The following is a 6,000-nucleotide window of genomic DNA, read 5'->3' on the forward strand; positions in this document are numbered from 1 at the left end:
CAGCCCAAACCATATTCAGCCTTCCTAAAACAGAGTAAGACCAAGTCTTGCTTGCACTTGCACTTAACTAATATTGCAGAGCAAGGTGGCATAGTCTTATGTCATAGACAGGAGTGAGACTTTTACAGCAGGGAGCTGTGACAGAGTGGCAGTCTCCCTTTAAAGGCAGCATTACTCTGGTATACTCTCTGCTAGTCTGTACATATAGAGTTAGGGCTATATAGCTTATGATCTCTCTCATATTTCAGCAAGCACAGAGCTGGCATCACTGGAGAGAGCAGCCAAGCTGCTTTAAATGAAGCTGCTTTGATAGCAGAAGCTGCAGAGCTGTGTTAATGCATTGCTCACTAATTTACTCCCTTTCTAACTGAAGAAACTAGGCTAGATAGATAGTCGGCTTTTGCATGGAGAAAGATGTAGTGTTTAAGATGTCTGAGTGTCTTTGAGTAATGTGTAATGCTTTCCTTTAGGATTTAAGCTTTTATTAACCTTTTATTTCTATTCCACCTCCCTACCTGTAATTCCCCACATAGATTCTGTCTAGAAATTTACTGATTTCTAAGAGTTTACTGCCATTTGCTTACAAAGTAAATAATATATAAAAATTTCAAGTGTATGAAAGGTAAGAAGCATTTCATTCATATTTTATAAGCAAGGAACTTAAACCTAATACTCAAAAGTTATATGCGTATATGATAGAATCAATCTTAAATTGACTGCATTACTTTTATTAATTATTATTTTTTTAATTTAAGCCTAGATTCATTAATATACCAGAACAGCACAAATTATTCAAAGCACACCTGTCATTTAAATTGAGTTTACATCTATTTGGCATCACTGGAGCAGTGCAAAGCAGATAAAGCATGCTAGGGAATCAAGCCCCTACATTGATTTGGAGGACCCACGTTTAGCTGAGGCCCAGGTTACAGGGTGGCTAGGCAGGAGGAGCAGTGCAGACCCTGAGTTCATCTGTCTGTGTGCTATAAGTGTTCCCCTAGGTTCCCGCCACAGGCACACTGCATGGCTGCTTCCTTTCTGCACGTCAGAGACAGCAGCAGTGCCAAGTGAAACCTTTTGAGAGCAGATACCCAACTTTGGGTTGAGACACAAAATCTCTGCAGAAAAGATCTCTCTGAATTGATTAACTTGCCAGAGGATTGGAGTCAGACATGCACGCAGCTCCCTATTACAGACCTACAGTAGCCAAGACCCGCAAAGATGCCAAGCCGAAGGGCTGAGCTCCTTTGGAGGGTGCAGTAGCCCCCCAGCAGTCAGCAGCAAAGCTACTCGCACACACCTACTTACAGCCTGTATAGTTATAGCCATTAGCTATAACCATGAATAGATAAACTTAATTACAACTTAATCTATTCATTTGTTTTTATACCCTATGCACAAGCTTTTAATTAATTAACAGTATGGAAAGTCTGACTGCATTATTTCATTATTAAGAATACTTAGGACAAAGAATACATCAAGAGAAATGCTAAATTTCTCGAAGAATTTAGTTTTTAACTAATTTTAACACAAGCCAAGCACATGAATTTTATGTTCTTAGAAAACTCCCTCTGTACTCACAGAACTAAAAGTATGGTAAGGAGAGAATTTTCATGAAAAAAGCTGAAGCTCAGACCTTGGTACAAGTGCAAAATAAATCCCCACCTGATATCATGGAGACATGATCAGAAGGAAACTAATGGAATTGTGATGAGCATCTCTGTAAGAGCTAATACTGTTTCACTGAATACACTTCCCATGTATTCATAAGAATCTCCATATGTTTCATACTTAAAGGCATGCATGTGAAGCATACAAGTAAGAAAGTGGTATTTAAAAGATACTAGCATTGTAAAATTTATTCAAGCTAATGTATTTTCTGTGAAGGAAAGTTTATATACTATATATATATGGTTTGCCAGATATATATACACACATATACACATATATATGCCACTTGTAAGTGGAAAATCATTCTCACACTTAGTTTGAGACTGGCTGACATCCCTCCTATCCTGTCTTCATAATGATACCACTCAGTCTCTTCTTCTTTTAGACTTTTGGGAGATGAGGATTACTGCATCTGAGGTTCCCAGTATTTTATTTCTTGTCAAGGATTTCACAGCTCATGTTGGTTTCTACTGTTCTCCACTTGTCCACGTTCTGCTGTGGATTGTGTTGCTCCAGTTGCTGCTGATCTCTTTGCTGAGGTCTTCTGGGTCTTTGGGTCCAGGTCATGGTTTTGTAGTTCTCTAGTCTCTTATTCCTCTATTATTCTTGGGAGGAAATCAAAGCAGGGCTACAGGTGAGATGAGGGAAGCTTTCTGTGATGCTGGTCTGGTGTACTAGTGTCCCTCAAGCATGATTCAAATTTAGTAGTACTCTTGGGGAGAAGAACTTGTGTGTGTCACAGCTCGTTCCAAATCAGTGAGATTTTATGGGACATTTAAACTGTACTTTTGAAACTATGCATGTTGTTCAATATGCACATGTGAGAAAGAAGCAATGTATTATAATGAACAGAACAATTAGATACACAGAACAATTAGAAGTGATGATAATTCGAATGTACAGATTTCATATATGTCCCTTGACATACAGCTTGCATTTCGTATTCATAAAAATGAAGAATTGCTGTTTGAGAATAACACATTTCATCTTCTTCCCAGGGCAGGTAGAAAACTGGATTAGGATAGGGAATTTTTCAGCAAGCTGTCAGTCAGATTTTGATTCAAATCAATACTGCAGGGAGTTAATTTTCAACAGACGGCTGTTCAGTAGCCTTCTAGAAATGAGTTCCTGGGTTCAGGGCAATTCTTTGTACACAAGTGTCCATGTTGCATAACAAGAAAAAGAATGACTATTCTTATCTGTAGATTTCAACATAAAGACCGAGGGCTGAATATGGCTTTACACCTCTAGGCAGATCTCTCAACTCACTGATGGATAAAATGAAGGAACTTGATCTGCCAGCGCTGTGCCTGCTCTGGTGTGAGAGGACACTCCTAGCACCTTGTACAGACACAGCGTGTGCTCCTTGTCACATACGAAACCTACGGAGCACTGAATGAAATTATCAGGCAGCAGGTTCATAGCAAACAAAGGAAGTACTTTTTCACACAAATCATAATTAAATTGTGGTGCTCATTGCCACAGAATGTGGTTGAGACCAAAGTATAAACGGATTAAAAAAAGGGAGTAGAGAAATTCAAGGGTTTATTAAATATGATGGTCTGGGAGCAAACCCCAGTTTTGAGAAATCCCTCTACTACGGTTTGCTGGAACTTGAAAGGATATACCAGGAAAAGATTGCTGAATATCAGTCTTGTTTCTTACGTTCTTCTTCCTTCAGCATCTGCTAATGACTATAGTCAGAATCAGGATATTGGACTAGATGTCCAACTCACTATAGCAATTTTTTTGATCGTATGCATTTAATCAAATTATGTTCTTATTTTGGCTACTTAAAAGGATCCAAGGCCCTAATGGAGAAAGGCACTGAAATGGCTAATGCTCACGTATTTTAGGGAAGTAAGTACTTGAGTGTATCATAGCCTTCACATCTCAGGCCGTAAACTTATTGGGGTGGGGCACGTGTATCTTTTGTTGGGACTTTGCTTATTCTGAGTATGAACTCAAATAAAAATATATACTCGATAACAGTGATAAGTGTGTGACACTGTTTCTTTATAAAGGTTAAATAATTTGTTTGCTTAAATGGCTTGTGCCACAGGAAGATTCCCTAATGATTTACATAAGGATGATGACACTAGCATCCACTGATGTGAAAAAGTATTAATTTCCTTTATAGAACTCCCTACGTTTGCAATGCATGAATATTACATTTGTAGAAAGCTATTTATCACCTGTTACCCGTAATACTACTGCCAGAGGATATGTAACTTACATTTACCTAGCAGGGTATTTGAGATTTCATCCATTTTGCAAAAGCATCTGGCTGCAAACCTATGACACATGTTGGTGAAAATCCAGACACAGAAATGAAGAAACCAAACACCGAAAATCTTAAATTTTACTCCTGCCAGTTCTAAGCCTGACAGCACGGGTAAGGTTTCCTTCTAAACCAACACGAAGCGGCGGCTGTGAATTGTGCAGTACAGGGCTGAGAGCGGAGCGAGCTGGGCAACCTCAGCTCTCTGAATTGCGGGCGGTCCCAGCCCGAGGAGCGGTGAAGACCCGCCGGAGCCGCGCACCGCGGGATTCGGGCGCCGGGCAGCGGCGGCAGCCGGTGGGTGTTCCGCGGGGCGCCCCGCGCTGCTCGGGGCCGGAGCCGGGGCCGGGGCCGGGGCGGGAGCAGCCCCTGCCCCGCCGGCCGCACCCCGCCACCTGCTCCTCCCGCCGACGTTCCGCGGGAGGGGCGGGCGGGAGGCCGGGGCAGAGGGATGGCGGTGCCGCAGGGTACGGCGGGCGGGGGAGGCTGGGTGCCGCCCGGGGGCCGCCGAGGGCGGGGCGGCCGGTGCCCGCGGCACCGGGGTGGGGGCGGCCCCCGCCACCTCCCCTCGCCGGCGCGCCGGGGGCTCCCCGGCCCCGGTCCGGCCCGGCGGGGGCAGCCGAGAAAGGGGGCCGGGGCGAGGGAGGGGTCGGAAAGCAACTCTCGATCTTAGAGCAACGACTCGTTTGGTCGCCGTCACCTTCCGCCGGCTCCTCGGATTAAAATAATAACAACAGCAGCAGCGACAATAATATTATTAACAATTAGAACACCTCCCCCCTCGCGCCAGGCAGACCCGCGTTACGGGGAGGGGAAGGTCAAGAGGAAAGGCAGGAGCGCTGCCTTATCCGAGAGCTGGCGGCTGTCACCCCGCCAGCCCGTGCCCCCGGCTTCCCCGGGGGCGGCCCGGTCCCTCCCCCTCCCCCGGCCGGGCAGCATCGCCCGGCGCGGCGGATGCCCCGCGGCATCTCCCGGCGGAGCCGCGACACCCCAGACACAAACCGGGGTGGGGGCGGCGGGGGAGGGCGCGGGCTGAGCCCGGCGGCACCTCTCCCCTCCCCTTTGTGCCTCGCAGGGAGACACGCACGCACACACACACACACACACAGTCAGACACGCACCCCACCTTGCAGCCTCGGCGCCGCAGCCGCCCGTTGTTACACACGCACACGCACACCCGCTGACACACGACCGGTCCCCCCCGGCGAATGCATTTTCTGTTGCACTCCACCGCCCTCCATCCATCCTCCCTCTCGCCTCCCTCCCTCCTCTTCCTCTTCCTCCCCCCGTTTGGTTGGTGGTGTGTTCCCCCCCCCACTCCCTATACATCAGTATAAAGCGGACATTTTGATGCCGTTTAACACGGTTCAGGCTTAAATAAAAGCGGAGCGCCTTACCCACCCCCGCCCGGCTGCGTGCAGTTGGCGCTGAGCGATCCCGGGAAGGGCTGGTGCGGCTCGTCCCTAGCAGAGCGGGTTTGCTGCCATCCGCCCAACTTCAGCACCCAGCCGGCGGGGAGAGGGAGGCGGCGGCGGCGGGCGGGCAGCGGGCAGGGAGGGCGGGAGGGAGGGCGGTGGAGAGGGCGGGAGGGAAGGAAGGAGGGAGGGAGGGTGCGAGGAGCGGCGCGGAGGCAGGCAGCCCCCGCACATGCGCTCTGCCAGCGCTGGCGGAGCCCGGCGGCAGCCGGAGTTTCCCCGCTGGGCCCTGGAGGGTGAGTCACGGCCCGCCCCGGCCCGGCACCGGCGCCCGCCCGCCCCCGGGGGTGCTCGGCCGGGCTCCGCCGCAGGTCCCGGGGAGGCTCCGGAGGCGGGCATGGCTCCCGGCGGGGCGGGGGGTCCCCGGGGCTGTGGGAGCGGCGGGAGCCGGGGCCGACCCGCTGCGGGAGGCAGAGCGGCAGCAGCCGAGGCTGTGGCCTGGAAGTGTGTTAACGGCAGGAGCGATACGCCGCGGTGCAGTGCTGGGCTCCTGATTGCTTTTATCCCTGTCCCCACATCCGTATGTCTAAACAGGAAAAAAAAAAAAAAAAAAAAAAAAGTGCATAAACTACT

General features: G+C 49.1%; 1 protein-coding gene across 4 annotated transcripts in view; it reads right to left on the reverse strand.

Annotated features, from left to right (window-relative positions):
* RGS17 (regulator of G protein signaling 17) overlaps positions 1-5,493 on the reverse strand; it is a 78,248-nt gene extending 72,755 nt beyond the window's left edge. For 2 of the 4 annotated variants that reach the window (XM_074818798.1, XM_074818795.1), the window contains exon 1: positions 5,350-5,493. The gene's annotated coding sequence lies outside the window, so the exon portion shown is untranslated. The remainder of the gene's footprint in view (positions 1-5,349) is intronic. The other 2 variants (XM_074818799.1, XM_074818796.1) reach the window with 2 other exon arrangements.
* Between the last annotated feature and the right edge of the window lie 507 nt (positions 5,494-6,000).

The sequence above is a fragment of the Strix aluco genome, chromosome 3, assembly GCF_031877795.1.
Source record: "Strix aluco isolate bStrAlu1 chromosome 3, bStrAlu1.hap1, whole genome shotgun sequence".
NCBI classification, from domain to species: domain Eukaryota; kingdom Metazoa; phylum Chordata; class Aves; order Strigiformes; family Strigidae; genus Strix; species Strix aluco.